Source organism: Pseudophryne corroboree, unplaced genomic scaffold (assembly GCF_028390025.1).
Source record: "Pseudophryne corroboree isolate aPseCor3 unplaced genomic scaffold, aPseCor3.hap2 scaffold_397, whole genome shotgun sequence".
Taxonomy (NCBI): domain Eukaryota; kingdom Metazoa; phylum Chordata; class Amphibia; order Anura; family Myobatrachidae; genus Pseudophryne; species Pseudophryne corroboree.
Window position 1 is genome coordinate 556049 of NW_026970038.1, and position 22073 is coordinate 578121.

A 22073-nucleotide genomic window follows, 5' to 3' on the forward strand; every position below is an offset into this window, starting at 1 on the left:
AGCAGACACAGTACAGTGCGGTAGTTCACGGCTGTGGCTACCTCTGTGTCGGCACTCGGCAGCCCGTCCATAATTGTATATACCACCTAACCGTGGTTTTTTTTTCTTTCTTTATACATACATACTAGTTACGAGTATACTATCTCTTTATCAACCAGTCTATATATTAGCAGCAGACACAGTACAGTGCGGTAGTTCACGGCTGTGGCTACCTCTGTGTCGGCACTCGGCAGCCCGTCCATAATTGTATATACCACCTAACCGTGGTTTTTTTTTCTTTCTTTATACATACATACTAGTTACGAGTATACTATCTCTTTATCAACCAGTCTATATATTAGCAGCAGACACAGTACAGTGCGGTAGTTCACGGCTGTGGCTACCTCTGTGTCGGCACTCGGCAGCCCGTCCATAATTGTATATACCACCTAACCGTGGTTTTTTTTTCTTTCTTTATACATACATACTAGTTACGAGTATACTATCTCTTTATCAACCAGTCTATATATTAGCAGCAGACACAGTACAGTGCGGTAGTTCACGGCTGTGGCTACCTCTGTGTCGGCACTCGGCAGCCCGTCCATAATTGTATATACCACCTAACCGTGGTTTTTTTTTCTTTCTTTATACATACATACTAGTTACGAGTATACTATCTCTTTATCAACCAGTCTATATATTAGCAGCAGACACAGTACAGTGCGGTAGTTCACGGCTGTGGCTACCTCTGTGTCGGCACTCGGCAGCCCGTCCATAATTGTATATACCACCTAACCGTGGTTTTTTTTTCTTTCTTTATACATACATACTAGTTACGAGTATACTATCTCTTTATCAACCAGTCTATATATTAGCAGCAGACACAGTACAGTGCGGTAGTTCACGGCTGTGGCTACCTCTGTGTCGGCACTCGGCAGCCCGTCCATAATTGTATATACCACCTAACCGTGGTTTTTTTTTCTTTCTTTATACATACATACTAGTTACGAGTATACTATCTCTTTATCAACCAGTCTATATATTAGCAGCAGACACAGTACAGTGCGGTAGTTCACGGCTGTGGCTACCTCTGTGTCGGCACTCGGCAGCCCGTCCATAATTGTATATACCACCTAACCGTGGTTTTTTTTTCTTTCTTTATACATACATACTAGTTACGAGTATACTATCTCTTTATCAACCAGTCTATATATTAGCAGCAGACACAGTACAGTGCGGTAGTTCACGGCTGTGGCTACCTCTGTGTCGGCACTCGGCAGCCCGTCCATAATTGTATATACCACCTAACCGTGGTTTTTTTTTCTTTCTTTATACATACATACTAGTTACGAGTATACTATCTCTTTATCAACCAGTCTATATATTAGCAGCAGACACAGTACAGTGCGGTAGTTCACGGCTGTGGCTACCTCTGTGTCGGCACTCGGCAGCCCGTCCATAATTATATATACCACCTAACCGTGGTTTTTTTTTCTTTCTTTATACATACATACTAGTTACGAGTATACTATCTCTTTATCAACCAGTCTATATATTAGCAGCAGACACAGTACAGTGCGGTAGTTCACGGCTGTGGCTACCTCTGTGTCGGCACTCGGCAGCCCGTCCATAATTGTATACTAGTATCCAATCCATCCATCTCCATTGTTTACCTGAGGTGCCTTTTAGTTGTGCCTATTAAAATATGGAGAATATGGAGAATTGTCAGCAATCGGCGTACGAGGTTACATCCAGAAAATGTGGAGAAGATGATGTTCATTAAAATGAATTATAATCAATTCCTCCGCGGAGACATTGACCAGCAGCAATTGCCTCCACAAAGTACACAGGGAGCTGAGATGGTGGATTCCAGTGGGGACGAATTGATAATCTGTGAGGAGGGGGATGTACACGGTGATATATCGGAGGGTGAAGATGAGGTGGACATCTTGCCTCTGTAGAGCCAGTTTGTGCAAGGAGAGATTAATTGCTTCTTTTTTGGGGGGGGTCCAAACCAACCCGTCATATCAGTCACAGTCGTGTGGCAGACCCTGTCACTGAAATGATGGGTTGGTTAAAGTGTGCATGTCCTGTTTTGTTTGTACAACATAAGGGTGGGTGGGAGGGCCCAAGGACAATTCACTGCAGTGCCACTCCTAGATGGGCCCGGTGTTTGTGTCGGCCACTAGGGTCGCTAATCTTACTCACACAGTCAGCTACCTCATTGCACCTCTTTTTTTCTTTGCGTCATGTGCTGTTTGGGGAGGGTTTTTTGGAAGGGCCATCCTGCGTGACACTGCAGTGCCACTCCTAGATGTGCCCGGTGTTTGTGTCGGCCACTAGGGTCGCTAATCTTACTCACACAGCTACCTCATTGCGCCTCTTTTTTTCTTTGCGTCATGTGCTGTTTGGGGAGGGTTTTTTGGAAGGGCCATCCTGCGTGACACTGCAGTGCCACTCCTAGATGGGCCCGGTGTTTGTGTCGGCCACTAGGGTCGCTAATCTTACTCACACAGCTACCTCATTGCGCCTCTTTTTTTCTTTGCGTCATGTGCTGTTTGGGGAGGGTTTTTTGGAAGGGACATCCTGCGTGACACTGCAGTGCCACTCCTAGATGGGCCCGGTGTTTGTGTCGGCCACTAGGGTCGCTTATCTTACTCACACAGCGACCTCGGTGCAAATTTTAGGACTAAAAATAATATTGTGAGGTGTGAGGTATTCAGAATAGACTGAAAATGAGTGTAAATTATGGTTTTTGAGGTTAATAATACTTTGGGATCAAAATGACCCCCAAATTCTATGATTTAAGCTGTTTTTTAGTGTTTTTTGAAAAAAACACCCGAATCCAAAACACACCCGAATCCGACAAAAAAAATTCGGTGAGGTTTTGCCAAAACGCGTTCGAACCCAAAACACGGCCGCGGAACCGAACCCAAAACCAAAACAAAAAACCCGAAAAATTTCAGGCGCTCATCTCTAGTTTATGTATGTATAATACACTGAGTACATTATATTTATGAATTAATTGCTTCCCGATTCTGCAGCAGCATCATCAGCACCATCAGTGTTACTCACAGTCACTTCACACTGACTGCTGCACAACACATCACTTAATTTCCGGGCCGCCCGCCACCTGGTGAAGAGACATGGGAGATGAAGGACCAGCAGTGCCACGTTGAGCGGAAGTATTGTGAATTAGTTACCCACACACTCCTTGTGACACCTGCTCCCCGTCTGCCCTCCCACCCGCCGCCTGCCATCCGGAACCCGCACTGACAAGTAAGTCTCAGCAGAATGTGTCTGCCGGCGGCTCCCAGTCCCCCCTAGAGGAACACTGCCAGTGGTGTGGCAGCCGCGGCACACTAGGACTGAGAGACCGCAGCGGGAGGAAAGCACGGGTGGGCGGGAGGAGAGCATAGGCGGACATCACCACGTCACATTGCAAGGTGACACCAGTCCCCCCAGTGAGGCCGCCGACGAATGCACTCAGCATAGTATTAGCAGCAGGCAGAGGGAGGGGCGGGCGCAGCGGTGGTGGGAGGTACGGAAATGAGCTACAGGCTAGGCTCCACCGATCACACACTCAGCGATCACTGTGCCACAGCAAGCGTGGCGTGCAGCGGTGCTGGACATTAGGGAGTGCCTGTGCGCACCAGGCACCCCCTGTACGCACGCCTATGCGCTACCACCCCCCATATGCCACACTACATCACTATGCTATAGCCCTCCCATATGCTGCACTTCATAGTTACACTATACCCCCCATACAACATACTACATCACCACACTACACTACTCACAATAAAATTAAAACATCCCAGTTCCTCATTCTTAATGAGCTCACGTGAGTTCTCTCCCCAACGGAGCTCCAGACCAAGTAACAATGAAGACACCAGCAGCGTGTAGGGGGCAAGCCTGGTCCACTTGTCAGGAGAGAGCAGTCACTGGAGGGTAAGAAGGGGGCGGGGCCTAGTCCTACAGACGGGAGAGAGCACAGACAGGAGAGAGCAATGTACAGGGGTAGAAGGGGACGGCTGATGTGAAGAAGGGGGCGGGGCCTATTCTTGCATCCTTTCAAAATTCGACTTTTTAAAATTCGACATTTGACAAATTCGACTTTTCTGCAATGGTACAAATGCGGCAATTCAACAAAAGTATATTCAATTGAAGTTTGTAAATTCGACAACAGTGCTTTTAAACAGTAAATTCGTCATTTTCAATCCGCCACACTTTGCAGGCGGAATCTAATAAAAAAAATTTAAAACATGTTTTTTTTGGGGTAATAGCATATCTATTTATATTAGAAGGGATTAGGTACTTTATTTGTCTTTTTTGGAGGCACAAGTATTATTTATATATTTTTTAAAAGATTATTATTATTATTATTATTTTTTTTTAAATGGAATGTGAAAAACCCGGAAAAGAAAAATTGCGTGGGGTCCCCCCTCCAAAGCATAACCAGCCTCGGGCTCTTCGAGCCGGTCCTGGTTCTAAAAATCCGGGGGAAAAACGGACAGGGGATCCCCCGTATTTTTAAAACCAGCTCCGGGCTCTGCGCCTGGTGCTGGTGCAAAAAATACGGGGGACAAAAAGAGTAGGGTCCCCCATTATTTTTACACCAGCATCGGGCTCCACTAGCTGGACAGATAATGCCACAGCCGGGGGTCACTTTTATACAGTGCCCTGCGGCCGTGGCATTAAATATCCAACTAGTCACCCCTGGCCGGGGTACCCTGGGGGAGTGGGGACCCCTTCAATCAAGGGGTCCCCCCCCCAGCCACCCAAGGGCCAGGGCTGAAGCCCGAGGGCTGCGGATGGGAGGCTGATAGCCTTGAGAAAATTGAAAGAATATTGTTTTTTCCAGTAGTACTACAAGTCCCAGCAAGCCTCCCCCTCAATCTGGTACTTTGAGAACCACAAGTACCAGCATGCGGGAGAAAAATGGGCCCGCTGGTACCTGTAGTTCTACTGGGGAAAAAATACCCAAATAAAAACAGGACACAGACACCGTGAAAGTATAACTTTATTTCACACCTGCCGACACACACATACTTACCTATGTTGACACGAAGCAGTCGGTCCTCTTCTCCAAGTAGAATCCACGGGTACCTGAAAATAAAAGATAATTATACTCACCTGATCCAGGTTCCATATTAAATCCACGTACTTGGCAAAACAACAAACCGAACACCCGGACCAGACGGACTGAAAGGGGTCCCATGTTTACACATGGGACCCCTTTCCACGAATGCAGACATCCGAATCTCGCGGGAATCCGACAGCGGGATGATGACGTACGGGCGCGCTCGGGTTAGCCGAGCAAGGCGGGAAGGTTCGAACCTGCCTCGGACCCATGTAAAATGGGTGAAGTTCGGGGGGTCCGGATTCCGACGAACCGAACCCACTCATCACTAGTATGTACGTGTGTGTCAGGTGCCGTGCGCGTACGTACGTACGTACGTACGTACGTACGTGTGTGTCAGGTGTCGTGCGTGTACGTGTGTGTGTGTCAGGTGGCGCGTACCTACATGTGTGTATGTCAGGTGCTGTGCATGTGTGTACGTACACGCGTGTATGTGTCAGGTGCCGCGCGTGTACGTACGTGTGTGTGTGTGTGTGTGTGTGTGTGTGTGCCAGGAGCCACGCGTGTACATGCGTGAGGGTGTCAGGAGCCGCGCGTATACGTACATACGTGTAGGTTTCAGGTGCCGCGCGTATACATACGTGTGTGTCAGGAGCCGAGCGTGTACGTACATGTGTGTGTGTCAGGAGCAACGCGCGTGTGTGTCAGGAGCCACACGTGTGCATACGTGTGTGTGTCAGGTGCCACACATGTACGTACGTACGTACGTACGTGTGTGTGTGTGTGTGTGTCAGGTGCCGCGCGTGTACGTGTGTGTGTCAAGTGCCGCGTGTGTACGTACGTATGTGTGTGCCTGGAGCCGCGCGTGTACATACATGTGTGTGTGTGTGTCTCAGGTGCTGTACGTGTATGTGTGTGTCTCAGGTGCTGCACGTGTATATGTGTGTATTTCAGGTGCTGCATTTGTATGCGTCAGCTGCCACGTGGGTGTCAGGTGTTGAGCGTGTATGTGTTTGTGTCAGCTGTCGCATCTGTATGTGTGTGACTGTCAGGTGCTGCGCGTGTATGTGTGTGTCAGGTGCTGTTCATGTATGTGGGAGTGGCAGGTGCTGCATGTGTATATATGTGTGAGTGGCAGGTGCTGCGTGTGTATACGAGTGTGTGTGAGGTGCTGCGAGTGTATGTGTGTGTTAGGTGCTCTGAGTGTATATGATTGTGTGTCAGGTGCTGTGCGTGTGTGCGTTAAATGCCACATGTATATATGTGTGTCAGGTGCTGCGTGTGTGTGTGTGTCAGGTGCTGCATGTTTGTATGTGTGTGTGTGTGTGTGTCAGGTGCTGCATGTCTGTATGTGTGTGTGTGTCAGGCGCTGCATGTCTGTGTGTGTGTGTGTGTGTGTGTCAGGTGCTGCATGTCTGTATATGTGTGTGGGTGTGTCAGGTGATGCATGTCTGTGTGTGTGGGTGTGTCAGGTGATGCATGTGTGTGTGGGTGTGTCAGGTGCTGCATGTCTGTGTGTGTGTGTGGGTGTGTGTGTCTGTCAGGTGCTGCATGTGTGTGTCAGGTGCTGCATGTCTGCGTGTGTGTGTGTCAGGCGCTGTATGTCTGCGTGTGTGTGTCAGGCGCTGCATATCTGTGTCAGGTGGTGTGTGTGTGTGTGTGTGTGTGTGCGCGTGTCTGTCAGGTGCTGCGTGTCTGCGTGTGTGTTAGGTGCTGCGTGTCTGCGTGTGTGTCAGGCGCTGCGTGTCTGCGTGTGTGTCAGGCGCTGCGTGTCTGCGTGTGTGTCAGGCGCTGCGTGTCTGTCAGGCGCTGCGTGTCTGTCAGGCGCTGCGTGTCTGCGTGTGTGTCAGGCGCTGCGTGTGTGTCAGGCGCTGCGTGTTTGTCAGGCGCTGCGTGTCTGCGTGTGTGTCAGGCGCTGCGTGTCTGCGTGTGTGTCAGGCGCTGCGTGTGTGTCAGGCGCTGCGTGTGTGCGTGTGTGTCAGGCGCTGCGTGTCTGCGTGTGTGTCAGGCGCTGCGTGTCTGCGTGTGTGTCAGGCTCTGCGTGTGTGTCAGGCGCTGCGTGTGTGTCGGGCGCTGCGTGTGTGTCAGGCGCTGCGTGTCTGCATGTGTGTCAGGCGCTGCGTGTCTGCGTGTGTGTCAGGCGCTGCGTGTCTGCGTGTGTGTCAGGCGCTGCGTGTCTGCGTGTTTGTGTGTCAGGTGCTGCGTGTGTGTGTCAGGTGCTGCGTGTGTGTGTGTCAGATGCTGCATGTCTGCGTGTGTGTCAGGTGCTGCGCGTGAGTATGTCAGGTGCTGCGTGTGTCAGGAGCATGTGAGTGTCAGGTGCGTGTGTGTGTCAGGCGCTGCGTGTGTCAGGCGCTGCGTGTGTCAGGCGCTGCCTGTGCAGGTGCGTGTGTGTCAGGCACTGCCTGTGCGTCAGGCGCTGCGTGTCTGTGTGTGTCAGGCGCTGCGTGTCTGTGTGTGTCAGGCGCTGCGTGTCTGTGTGTGTCAGGCGCTGCGTGTGTGTCAGGCGCTGCCTGTGCGTGTGTGCCAGGCGCTGCCTGTGCGTGTGTGCCAGGCGCTGCCTGTGCGTGTGTGTCAGGCGCCGCGTGTCTGTCAGGCGCCGCGTGTGCGTCAGGCGCCGCGTGTGCGTCAGGCGCCGCGTGTGCGTCAGGCGCCGCGTGTGAGTCAGGCGCCGCGTGTGCGTCAGGCGCCGCATGTCTATGTGCGTCAGGCGCCGCGTGTGAGTGTGTGCGTGTGTGTCAGGTCCGTGTGAGTGTCAGATGCTGCGTCTGTGTGCATGTGTCAGGTGCTGCGTGTGTGTCAGGTGCTGCGTGTGAGTGTGTGTGCGCGTGTGTCAGGTCCGTGTGAGTGTCAGGTGCTGTGTGTGTGTGTGTCAGGTGCTGTGTGTGTGCGTGTGTGTCAGGTGCTGTGTGTGTGTGTGTGTGTGTGTGTGTCAGGTGCTGTGTGTGTGCGTGTGTGTCAGGCGCTGCATATGCGTATGCGTGTCAGGCGTTGCATGTCTGTGTGTCTCAGGCGCTGCGTGTCTGGGGGGGTGGCCGGACACACAGCAGAGAGGGGGGGGGGGTGGCTGGACACACAGCAGAGAGGGGAGGGTGACCGGACACACGGCAGGGAGGGGAGGGGGTAGGGGGTGGCCGAACACACAGCAGGGGAGGGGAGGGGATGGTGGCCAGACAAACAGCAGGGGAGGGGAGGGGAGGGTAGGCCGGACACACAGCAGGTGAGGGGGGGGGTGGCTGGACACACAGCAGGGAGGGGGGGGTAGGCAGGACACACAGCAGGGGAGGGGAGGGTGGCCGGACAAACAGCAGGGAGGGGGGGGGTAGGCCGGACACACAGCAGGGGGGGGGGTGGCTGGACACACAGCAGGTGAGGGGGGGCTGGACACACAGCAGGTGAGGGGGGGGAGCTGGACACACAGCAGGTGAGGGGGGGGCTGGACACAAAGCAGGTGAGGGGGGGGGCTGGACACAAAGCAGGTGAGGGGGGGGGCTGGACACACAGCAGGTGAGGGGGGGGCTGGACACACAGCAGGTGAGGGGGGGGGCTGGACACACAGCAGGTGAGGGGGGGGGGCTGGACACGCAGCAGGTGAGGGGGGGGCTGGACACGCAGCAGGGGAGGGGGGGGTAGGCCGGACACACAGCAGGGAAGGGGAGGGTGGCCGGACACACAGCAGGGGAGGGGAGGGTGGCCGGACACACAGCAGGGGAGGGGAGGGTGGCCGGACACACAGCAGGGGATGGGAGGGTGGCCGGACACACAGCAGGGGAGGGGAGGGTGGCCGGACAAACAGCAGGGAGGGGGGGGGGTAGGCCGGACACACAGCAGGGGAGGAGGGGGGGGCTGGACACACAGCAGGTGAGGGGGGGGGCTGGACACACAGCAGGTGAGGGGGGGGTAGGCCGGACACACAGCAGGGAGGGGGGGGGTAGGCCGCCGGACACACAGCAGGGGAGGGGAGGGTGGCCGGACAAACAGCAGGGAGGGGGGGGGGTAGGCCGGACACACAGCAGGTGAGGGGGGGGGGGGTGGCTGGACACACAGCAGGTGAGGGGGGGGGGGCTGGACACACAGCAGGGAGGGGGGGTAGGCCGGACAAACAGCAGGGAGGGGGGGGGGGGGTAGGCCGGACACACAGCAGGGAGGGGGGGGCTGGACACACAGCAGGGGGGGGGGTAGGCCGGACACACAGCAGGTGAGGGGGTGGTGGCTGGACACACAGCAGGGAGGGGGGGTAGGCCGGACACACAGCAGGTGAGGGGGGGGGCTGGACACACAGCAGGTGAGGGGGGGGGCTGGACACACAGCAGGTGAGGGGGGGGGTAGGCCGGACACACAGCAGGTGAGAGGGGGGGGTGGCTGGACACACAGCAGGGAGGGAAGGGGGTAGGGGGGTGGCCTTATTATAATAACCGTGTGGGGGAGGAGTCTGCGGCGGTGGGTGAATGAGATGTGGGGGCAGGCTGCTAAGGGTGCAGGGGAGGAGGGGAAGGGAGCCGGATGGATCTGAATGTGAGCCGCACGTAAGGGACCATACTGATCCTCCCCACCTCAGCCCGCTGGTGCTGCTGCTGCCTGACTTCTTCCGTGCAGCACAGCTGTCTTCTCCGGCTGCCGCTCCCGCTTCAGGTGTGGGGGTACCACACCGCTCAGTAGGCAAGCGCTGTCAGTCAGGAGTCAGCGCTGCACCGGATGTCTCTTCTGGATGTCCTCTGACTTTCTCCTGCGGCGCAACTCCAGCTATTCCTCCCGCTGCGGCTCCCACTTCGGGTAAGGGGACCATATTGCTCAGTAGTGAGCACTTTCGGTAAGCCTGCGGCTGCTATGCCGCTACCCCTCTCCTCCACAGTCCTAATGGGTCGCTGCAGTCTGTAAGGGACCGCAGGTGCACACAACCAGGAACCGCTGGCTCTCCTCCCGCCGCCAGCAGCTACTTTTATAACCTCAGCCTGCACGAGACCCCTTCCCTCACTCACTCTCGCTCGCTCTCCTGGCGGCCACTGCGCAGCCGCAACAAATTGAAAAGCCCTATCTCTATAATGGGGCATATTTCTCTTAATTAAAAAAACCCTATAACTTTCTGAAAAACCACAACCCCAAAAGGCACTACACTGGGGCATACTCTATCTAGTAAAACAAACCCCAAGTCTTAATTCGTCCTCTATCCGGAGTTATGCCTTCCCAAAAAATATCTAATTCACTCTATAGGAAAACGGTGTCAAAAAGCCACAAAGGAAGTCACAGAAAAAAACTGACAGTTGGAACTTTAGGTTACTCCCAATTCCTCATTTTTTATTATTTTGCCCTGAAATTTGGCATGCAGCACCGGGTGACGATTCTACACGCCCATGCCAAATTTCAGCTCAGTACGTCCAATCAGTTTTGAGGTGTAGCCCCTCAAACACCATGCCCCCATCTCAGAAGTTCCCTATGGGAGAATTCCGTTTGTTCGATTCAGCCTTAATATAAGGGCACGACCGTGCCCTTATAATATGTATCTATCTATCTATCTATCTATCTATCTATCTATCTATCTATCTATCTATCTATCTATCTATCGTATGTGTGTGTATATATACATCTATACATACATGCGCTAACACCTGGACATACACTGATGTACCCACACCTAATATCCATACATACACGCCCTGACACCTGGAGATACACCAACATTCCCACACCTGCATCTATACATACACATGCTGACACCTGGACATACACCAACATACAAGCACCTGCATCTATATATACACGCGCTGACAAATGGACATACACCGACGTACCCACACTTGCATCTATACATACATGCACTGACATCTGGACATACAAGCACCTGCATCTATACATACACGCGCTGACACCTGAACCTACACTGACCTTCCCACACCTGCATCTATACATACACATTCTGACACCTGGACATACACAGACGTACCCACACCTGCATCTATACATACACGCGTTGACACCTGGACGTACACTGACGTACACACACCTACATCTATATATGCATGGATGCAAATGTGGGTACGTCTGTATACGTCCAGGTGTTAGCATGTGTATGTATAGATGTTAGGTGTGGGTACATCAGTGTATGTCCAGGTGTCAGCACATGTATGTATAGATTCACATGTGGGTAAGCCGGTGTACGTCCACGTGTCAGCATGTGTAGGTATAGATGCAGGTGTGGGTACGTTGGTGTACGTTTAGGGGTCAGCGTGTTAATGTATAGATGTTGGTGTGTGTATGTCAGTGTACGTACAGATATAGGTGTGTGTATGTATGTATGTATGTATGTATGTATGTATGTATATGTATAGAGGAAGGTGTGATACATACATATAACACATACATGATAGATACATACATATATCACACACACGATAGATAGATAGATAGATAGATAGATAGATAGAACCCATACATACAAGATAGATACATACATACATACATACATGATAGATACATATATATACACACACATACGATAGATAGATAGATAGATAGATAGATAGATAGATAGATAGATATCACAAACATATATGATTCATACATATATCACACACACATACATGATACATACATGAGAAAGATGAGGCCAGGGCCCCCTGCTGATGTTGCGTTGAGGAAGGCAGTGTTCCAGGGCGGATGCCAGTCGGGGAGAGCGCCGCGCAGCCCGGGAAAAATACTGCTGAGGAGCTACATCTGGAAGAGCCCCTGGGAGGGAGAGTGCCACATGCCACATGCCCCATCCTGCGCGGCAGACTCTGCAGGCCTGCACATGGGAAGGGAGGTCTCTGGCCACACGTACTCACCCTTCTGCTGAAGCCCTCTCCAGCGGGGAGCGGGGCCAGGATGAACCTCAACCTGTGAGAACTATCTTCATGATCAAGAGATCTCATATGCAAGATAAGTATGTGTTGGGATAGGGCTGGGGAGGGTGGCTGCTCGGGCACACCCCCGTCAAGTTAAGGAGATTTAACTGAGGAAGCACAAGGGAACTCTCGTCTGGGGACAACAACTGCAGGGAGACCACATCTTTTCAGATGAACATGGGAGGGCGGAAGGCTGCCTAATACTGAAGCACCCTCAGACATTAAACCATATGCAACAACTATTGCAAGCATTCCTGGGGGAAGGTCTGCAGCAGACGGATTTGCATACGGTGATGTCATCCAAGCAGTGGGCCAAAGTTGGCTGGAACCCTCATCTGTATATGAAAAGAGAAAAGGGGCATGCAGGGCATGGCGGCCTTTTGCGGCGCTTGGATAACCCCAAGTTTGCATTAAACACCCCCACCCTCCTTCGGTGTGGGGCTCATGTTGGCCATGCCCAAGCCCCTGAAGCATTCAAGCTGATTTCTTGCAGCAGCTGGGCACTGTAACAGCTTCAGAGCTGCTCTACAAGACAAGTAAAAGGGTGTGGGCCCTGCAGCACCACCTGTAGTTTGCATACACACATATATAGGACAGCATCTCTTATATGCCCCAGGGTCAATAAAATAGTATCCTTGTCTAGGCTATCCATCCCCTCAGATAAGGTATTTGTCCATGCCGCTACAGCACTACACACCCAGGCCGACGCAATTGCCGGTCTGAGTAAGGTACCTGAATGTGTATAAATGGACTTCAGGGTAATCTCCTGTTTGCGGTCAGCACACTCTTTGAGGGTAGCCGTATCCTGGGACGGGAGGGCTACCTTCTTGGATAAGCGTGTTAATGCTTTGTCCACCCTAGGGGAGGATTCCCATCGTAACCTATCCGTTGATGGGAAAGGATACGCCATAAGAATCCTTTTGGAAATCTGCAGTCTTTTATCTGGAGATTCCCAAGCTTTTTCACATAACTCGTTCAGCTCGTGTGAGGGGGGAAAGGTTACCTCAGGCTTCTTTCCCTTGTACATATGTACCCTCTTGTCAGCGACAGGGGGTTCCTCTGTGATGTGCAAAACATCTTTTATTGCCATAATCATAAATCGAATGGATTTTGCCAATTTTGGCTGTAACTTTGCATCATCGTAATCGACACTGGAGTCAGAATCCGTGTCGGTATCTGTGTCAACAATCTGGGATAGTGGGCGCTTATGAGACCCTGACAGTCCCTGCAACATAGGATCAGGCATGGGTTGAAACCCTGACTGTCCCAAAGCTTCTGCCTTGTCTAATCTTTTGTGCAATGAGTTTACACTAGCATTTAAAACATTCCACATATCCATCCAATCAGCTGTCGGCGGAGACACCACATTCATTTGCTCCCGCTCCTCTCTAATATAGCCTTCTTCCTCAGACATGTCGACACACGTGTACCGACACACTTCACACACAGGGAATGCTTTTTCTGAAGACAGTTTCCCCACAAGGCCCCTTGGAGAGACAGAGAGAGAGTATGCCAGCACACCCCCCAGCACTATATAACCCAGGAATAAAACAGTAACTTAATGTTTGCCCAGTAGTGCTGCTGTATGTAATTTGCGAATTATGTGCCCCCCCCCCCCCCTCTTTTCAACCCTCTTGTCTAACGTGGTATAAGCAGGGTAGAGTCCGGGGAGCTTCCTCTCAGCGGTGCTGTGGAGAAAAAATGGCGCTGGTGAGTGCTGAGGGAGAAGCCCCGCCCCCTCGGAGGCGGGCTTCTGTCCCGCTTAAACTGTAAAATTGGTGGGGGGCTTATACATATATAAAGTGCCCAGCTGTATATATGTTATATTTTTGCTAAAGAGGTTTATATTGCTGCCCAGGGCGCCCCCCCTGCGCCCTGCACCCTTACAGTGACCGGAGTATGTGAGGTGTATGGGAGCAAAGGCGCACAGCTGCAGTGCTGTGCGTTACCTCAGTGAAGATCATGAAGTCTTCTGCCGCCTCTGAAGTCTTCTTTTCTTCTCATACTCACCCGGCTTCTATCTTCCGGCTCTGCGAGGGGGACGGCGGCGCGGCTCTGGGACGGACGGCGAGGGTGAGATCCTGCGTACCAATCCCACTGGAGCTAATGGTGTCCAGTAGCCTAAGAAGCAGGACCTTGCAACTCAGAGAGTAGGGCTGCTTCTCTCCCCTCAGTCCCTCGATGAGGGAGTCTGTTGCCAGCAGTGCTCCCTGAAAATGAAAAACCTAACAAAATACTTTCTGTCAGAAAGCTCAGGAGAGCTCCTGAAAAGCACCCAGTCTCCACTGGGTACAGTATCAAACTGAGGTCTGGAGGAGGGGCATAGAGGGAGGAGCCAGTGCACACCCAGAACTAAAGTCTTTCTTAAAGTGCCCATGTCTCCTGCGGAGCCCGTCTATCCCCATGGTCCTTACGGAGTCCCCAGCATCCTCTAGGACGTTAGAGAAAATAGGATTTTAATACCTACCGGTAAATCCTTTTCTCTTAGTCCGTAGAGGATGCTGGGCACCCGTCCCAGTGCGTACTGTGTCTGCAGTTATTAAATGGCCCTTAACTCCAGAACATTTATGTGGAGATGAAAACATCCAAGGAAGACTTGACCATCTTCCTTGGATGTTTTCCCCCTGTGTGACTGCTCTCCAGCCTCAGAGGGTTGCATCCGTGGTCCCTAGGATCCCGTCCTGGATCCCGAACCATCGCCCCTCTAGGTGGTGAGAACTGTGCAGCCACCAATGGAGTGAGATTCTGGTCTTGGAAGACAGGATTATCCTCCGGTGCATGTGTAGGTGGGATCCGGACCACTTGTCCAACAGGTCCCACTGGAACACTCTGGCATGGAACCTGTCAAACTGAATGGCCTCGTAGGCCGCAACCATCTTCCCCAGCAACTGAATGCAATGATGGATTAACACTCTTGCTGGTTTCAGAATTTGTTTGACCAGACTCTGGATCTCCAGAGCCTTTCCACTAGAAGAAAACCTCTTCTGTGTCCAGTATCACTCCCAAAAACAACAACCGCGTCATTGGGACCAACTGCGATTTTGGCAAGTTTAGGAGCCAACCATGTTGTTGAAGAACTGTCAGGGAGAGTAGATGTTTTGCACCAACTGGTCCCTGGATCTCGCCTTTATCAGGAGATCATCCAAGTACGGGATAATTGTGACTCCTTGCTTGCGAAGGAGAACCATCATTTCCGCCATCACCCTGGTGAAAATCCTCGGAGCCGTGGACAGACCAAACGGCAACGTCTGAAATTGGTAATGACAATCCTGAATTGCAAACCTCAGGTAGCTTGATGCAGTGGCTAAATGGGAACATATAAGTAGGCATCCTTTATGTCTACCAAAACCATGAAATCTCCTTTATCCCCCGGACTGGAGATCACTACCCTGAGAGATTCCATCTTGAAATTGAATTTCTTTAGGTAGAAATTAAGGGATTTCAGATTTAAGATTGGTCTGACTGAGCCGTCCGGCTTCGGGACCACGAAGAGGCTTGAATAAAAACCTTCTCCCTGCTGACTAAGGCTGATTTGAACAATCGGTGAGGGGGAACGTCTTGAAACCCCAGTTTGTACCCTTGGGACACTATTTGTAAAACCCACGAGTCCAGGTCCGAATGAATCCAGAACTGACTGAAGAGTTTTAGACGTGCCCCCCACTGGTGCGGGCTCCTGCAAGAGAGCCCCAGCGTCATGCAGTGGATTTGGCAAAAGCAGAGGACGATCTCTGCTCCTGCGATCTTGAAGAGGCTACAGACCTCTTCCCTCTTTTCCTTCCTCTACCTGCAAAGAAAGGGGAATCTTAACTTCTTGCATATCTATTGGGACGAAATGACTGCGTCAGATAATGATGCGTCTTCATCCGTTGAGAGGGAACATAGGGCAAGAAGGATGACTTACCTGCGGGAGCTGCCGAGATCAAATTAACTAGGCCGTCGCCAAACAAGGCTTCACCTTCATAGGGAAGAGACTCCCTTTCTTCTTGGAGTCAGCATCAGCATTCCCTTGGTGAATCCACAATGCCCTCCTATCCGAGACTGCCATGAAATTGGCCCGTGAGCACTTGTGCCCGGTGTAGGATTTTTAAATATGTGTAGTTTACTGTATGCAAAGGTTTAAAACCTTTTAGGAACTGAGATCGAAGGTGTATTACATGTAGTTTAAAAAAAACAAAAAAGGTTTATTTTATGGCAGTAGTTTCCAAACTGGGGTTCTTGCACTGGTAGCATAGTTTGGTGGTCCAGGACCAATTAAAATTATTTATACTTTATTAAATTGGCAAAACCATTCCCTCACAACATAACTGAACCTGAGGATGACATGCTATAAACACAATTTACTTAATTTTATATTTTTTTCTGAATTTCTCAATAAAAAAAACTTTGGCCTAGGGGTGCCGTGAAACAAATTGTGATACTCTAGGGCAGGGGTGTCAAACCCATGGGCCGCATGCCGCCCCCAATGCATCCTTTTGTGGCCCACAGGCCGGGGTCCGACAGGGGTGCTTTTGTGGCCCGATCACCTTGCTTAGAGCGAGGGCAGGAGAGTGCAGCCAGAGTCTTTGCTTTCTATGTGCGGCACCATCTTCCCGAAGAGATCACCGGGAAGATAGTGCCCCTTCCACTGGCTACAGCACAGGTATACTGGGGTGGGGTAGCAAACTGGGGGCCCCAATGGGCCCCTCCAGCAGTCCCTCTACCAAAACACGTCTTTTGGTGGTTTTGCGGTGTTGTTATAACTACATGGTGACGATACTGTAGCACAGAGATTTTCAACCATTTACAACTCACGTCACACAGAACAAGATTTAAATATTGACAAGGCACACTGAAATATAATGGTGATGCATGGTGCAGTATCGTGTCCTAGGATGTCATGTCGCAGCTTCTCCATAGGTAACGCCTGAACAGGCCCGGTGACAGGGGGGACAAAGGGGACACTTGTTCAGGGCTCCAAGTATTAAGAACAGAAATAATGGGGCCACAGTGCCAATATTGCTTTTTAAAGTGTATCCACCAACTGCTCAATTTAAGCAGGAAAACAATTAACAGGCCAACTAAACCCTCCCCCCTCCTTTTACCCCATCACTTTGTCCAGTCCCTGTGGTCCATACTGTATTGCCATTATTATGCATGTTGCTGTGCTGGCCCTTTTCTGAATGTCCCTGCCACCGCCACCGAAGAGCTGGATAGCCCAGTATGAAAACCACCTGCCGGCCTCACTGACGGTCCGAGTCAAAGGCTCCATTTTTTTTTAAAGATCCCTCTGCCAAGTTAAGGGGGGGTTGAGGGGGCCCCAGAGATATCAGTGTACTGGGCCCCGAGATTTCTGTTGCTGGCCCTGACCCTCAGGGGCGTATCTACCCCTTGGCCAGGATGGCACTTGCCAGGGGCACCATCCAGCTGTGCCAACCGTGGCTAAGGGATAGAGTTCTGCAGTCTCGGCGTGGGACTGACCAATTAGACGGTGAGGGAAGGATACTGAAATTGTCCCAACCCTGTTACAGTTTGAAACGCCCCTCAACTGCTGTCCACTGCTTCACTCCTAGCTCTGCCCCTTTGAAATTATTAATCCCTACCCCCCGGTAGGCGGAGTTCTCCAGGCCCATACTCAGGAGTCACCACTGCTGTACATTATGTGCCGGTTGTAGAGGCAGAGCGGGGAACATCAGAGAACGCCACAAATTACACAGTGGGCAAGGAGATGGCTGGAGACAGCTGCACAGCCATGCCTTGCAAGTTCGAGAGAGCTGTTGAATTTCAGCACTTCAAGTCAGAGCCTGCCCCCTGCTGCCCAAGCAGTCCGTGACAGTTAGTGTCGAGGAGGGGGGGGTGTGTGCTATCAGTGTGTGTGTGGGGGGGTGGAGGATGTGTGTGACTGTGAGGGAGCTGTCAGTGTCAGTGGGGAGAGGAGCAGGAGGGAGTTGTCAGTGTGTGGAAGTGATGAGAGTTGTCAGTACTGGGGAAATGTGTGTGTGTGTGTGTACTAGATTTAGGAGTGTGTGTTTGTGAGAGGTTTCAGTTGGGGAATTAGAGTTCATACAGTAATTAAATGTTTTCATATTGAGAACTACATCTCCCAGCATATACAGTGTGCTGGGGATGCTAACAAGCTTTATTTAAAAGTTTAAAAAACATTGCTTTTATGACTGCAATGGTTAAAAAGGGAGAGCTATAAATCAATTTATCAGTGAATGATCGCAGTTTGAGCTGTTACATTTTACTGAACCACCTATCCCTCCACACTCACTACCTGTCCTCAGGATACATTTACCATCCCGGCAGACGGTATACCGGCGGTCATTTGACCGATGTTGGAATCCTGACACCACTTGGGAGACTGGTGCCGGCACACAGACAGCCAACATCCAGAAGGCGAGTATTGGAGGGAGGGTTAGGACCGGGGGAGGGGGTGTTAGGGAAGGCACTAGGAGGGGGGGGGGGTTAGTCCTAGCTGCCACCCCCTGAGGGTTAGCCCTATCCGCCACCCCCCCAGAGGGTTAGGATTAGGTATCATATGACTGCTGGAATCCCGAGCGCCGGATGCCATACCCAACCCCCTTTACTTTTTCAGGCATTTCTATCTCTCCTCTCTCTATGGTGTTCCGATTGCCCACTTTCCCTTGTGCTTTTCTCTCTCTCTCTCCTTTGTTTAGAGCATCAGTTTCTGTAGTCCACTTTATCCTTATTTTTTCCAGTGTTTCACTATCTCTCTGATGTAATGAGGATGTATGGTCTAGAGGGATCAGTAATGCATTGTACTGTATAGAGGCGTCAGGGATGTAGCGTAGGGTATAGAGGCGTCAGGGATGTAGCGTAGGTTATAGAGGCATCAGGAATGTAGCGTAGGGAATAGAGGCATCAGGGATGTAGCGTAGGGTATAGAGGCGTCAGGAATGTAGCATAGGGAATAGAGGCGTCAGGGATGTAGCGTAGGGAATAGAGGCGTCAGGGATTTAGCTTAGGGAATATAGGCATCAAGGATGTACTAGCAGGTATATAGAGGTCAGTGTACTGTATAGAGGGTAGAGATGAGCGGGTTCGGTTCCTCGGAATCCGAACCCGCCCGAACTTCAGGTTTTTTTACACGGGGCCGAGCGACTCGGATCTTCCCGCCTTGCTCGGTTAACCCGAGCACGCCCGAACGTCATCATCCCGCTGTCGGATTCTCGCGAGGCTCGTATTCTATCGCGAGACTCGGATTCTATATAAGGAGCCGCGCGTCGCCGCCATTTTCACACGTGCATTGAGATTGATAGGGAGAGGACGTGGCTGGCGTCCTCTCCGTTTAGACTAGAGTACTAGAGAGAGACACAAATTTTGGGGAGCATATTATTAGGAGGAGTACTACTTGCTGCTGATAGTGTGACCAGTGACCACCAGTTTAATTAATCCGTTCTCTGCCTGAAAAAAAACGATACACAGTGTGACACAGTCACATACCATATCTGTGCTCAGCCCAGTGTGCTGCATTATATGTAATACTGTATATCATTATCTGACTGTGCTGAGTGCTCACTGCTCACACAGCTTAATTGTGGGGGAGACTGGGGAGCAGTTATAGCAGGAGTACATATTTTAAGTACAGTGCACACTTTTGCTGCCAGAGTGCCACTGCCAGTGTGACTGACCAGTGACCACTGACCACCAGTATTGTGATTGTCTGCTGACCACCAGTATATTGTGATTGTCTGCCTGAAAAAGTTAAACACTCGTCGTGTGGTGTTTTTATAAACGCATTCTGCAGACAGTGTCCAGCAGGTCCGTCATTACATAATATATACCTGTCCGGCTGCAGTACTAGTGTGATATATATATATATTTTAATTTTATCTCATTATCATCCAGTCTATATTAGCAGCAGACACAGTACGGTAGTCCACGGCTGTAGCTACCTCTGTGTCGGCAGTCGCTCGTCCATCCATAATTGTATACCACCTACCCGTGGTTTTTTTTTTCTATCTTCTTGATACTAGTAGCTTACTTTAGGAGTCTGCAGTGCTGAGTCTGACAGACAGTGTCCAGCAGGTCCGTCATTACATAATATATACCTGTCCGGCTGCAGTACTAGTGTGATATATAATATATATATATTTTAATTTTATCTCATTATCATCCAGTCTATATTAGCAGCAGACACAGTACGGTAGTCCACGGCTGTAGCTACCTCTGTGTCGGCAGTCGCTCGTCCATCCATAATTGTATACCACCTACCCGTGTTTTTTTTTTTCTTCTATCTTCTTGATACTAGTAGCTTACTTTAGGAGTCTGCAGTGCTGACAGACAGTGTCCAGCAGGTCCGTCATTACATAATATATACCTGTCCGGCGCCAGTACTAGTGTGATATATATATATATATATATATATTTTAATTTTATCTCATTATCATCCAGTCTATATTAGCAGCAGACACAGTACGGTAGTCCACGGCTGTAGTAGCTACCTCTGTGTCGGCAGTCGCTCGTCCATCCATAATTGTATACCACCTACCCGTGTTTTTTTTTTTTTTTCTATCTTCTTGATACTAGTAGCTTACTTAAGGAGTCTGCAGTGCTGACAGACAGTGTCCAGCAGGTCCGTCATTACATAATATATACCTGTCCGGCTGCAGTACTAGTGTGATATATATATATATTTTAATTTTATCTCATTATCATCCAGTCTATATTAGCAGCAGACACAGTACGGTAGTCCACGGCTGTAGCTACCTCTGTGTCGGCAGTCGCTCGTCCATCCATAATTGTATACCACCTACCCGTGTTTTTTTTTTTTCTATCTTCTTGATACTAGTAGCTTACTTTAGGAGTCTGCAGTGCTGACAGACAGTGTCCAGCAGGTCCGTCATTACATAATATATACCTGTCCGGCTGCAGTACTAGTGTGATATATATATATATATTTTAATTTTATCTCATTATCATCCAGTCTATATTAGCAGCAGACACAGTACGGTAGTCCACGGCTGTAGTTACCTCTGTGTCGGCAGTCGCTCGTCCATCCATAATTGTATACCACCTACCCGTGTTTTTTTTTTTTTCTATCTTCTTGATACTAGTAGCTTACTTTAGGAGTCTGCAGTGCTGACAGACAGTGTCCAGCAGGTCCGTCATTACATAATATATACCTGTCCGGCTGCAGTACTAGTGTGATATATATATATATATTTAAATTTTATCTCATTATCATCCAGTCTATATTAGCAGCAGACACAGTACGGTAGTCCACGGCTGTAGCTACCTCTGTGTCGGCAGTCGCTCGTCATCCATAAGTATACTAGTATCCATCCATCTCCATTGTTTACCTGAGGTGCCTTTTAGTTGTGCCTATTAAAATATGGAGAACAAAAATGTTGAGGTTCCAAAAATAGGGAAAGATCAAGATCGACTTCCACCTCGTGCTGAAGCTGCTGCCACTAGTCATGGCCGAGACGATGAAATGCCAGCAACGTTGTCTGCCAAGGCCGATGCCCAATGTCATAGTACAGAGCATGTAAAATCCAAAACACCAAATATCAGTAAAAAAAGGACTCAAAAATCTAAAATAAAATTGTCAGAGGAGAAGCGTAAACTTGCCAATATGCCATTTACCACACGGAGTGGCAAGGAACGGCTGAGGCCCTGGCCTATGTTCATGGCTAGTGGTTCAGCTTCACATGAGGATGGAAGCACTCAGCCTCTCGCTAGAAAAATGAAAAGACTCAAGCTGGCAAAAGCACAGCAAAGAACTGTGCGTTCTTTGAAATCCCAAATCCACAAGGAGAGTCCAATTGTGTCGGTTGCGATGCCTGACCTTCCCAACACTGGACGTGAAGAGCATGCGCCTTCCACCATTTGCACGCCCCCTGCAAGTGCTGGAAGGAGCACCCGCAGTCCAGTTCCTGATAGTCAGATTGAAGATGTCAGTGTTGAAGTACACCAGGATGAGGAGGATATGGGTGTTGCTGGCGCTGGGGAGGAAATTGACCAGGAGGATTCTGATGGTGAGGTGGTTTGTTTAAGTCAGGCACCCGGGGAGACACCTGTTGTCCGTGGGAGGAATATGGCCATTGACATGCCTGGTGAAAATACCAAAAAAATCAGCTCTTCGGTGTGGAAGTATTTCAACAGAAATGCGGACAACAGGTGTCAAG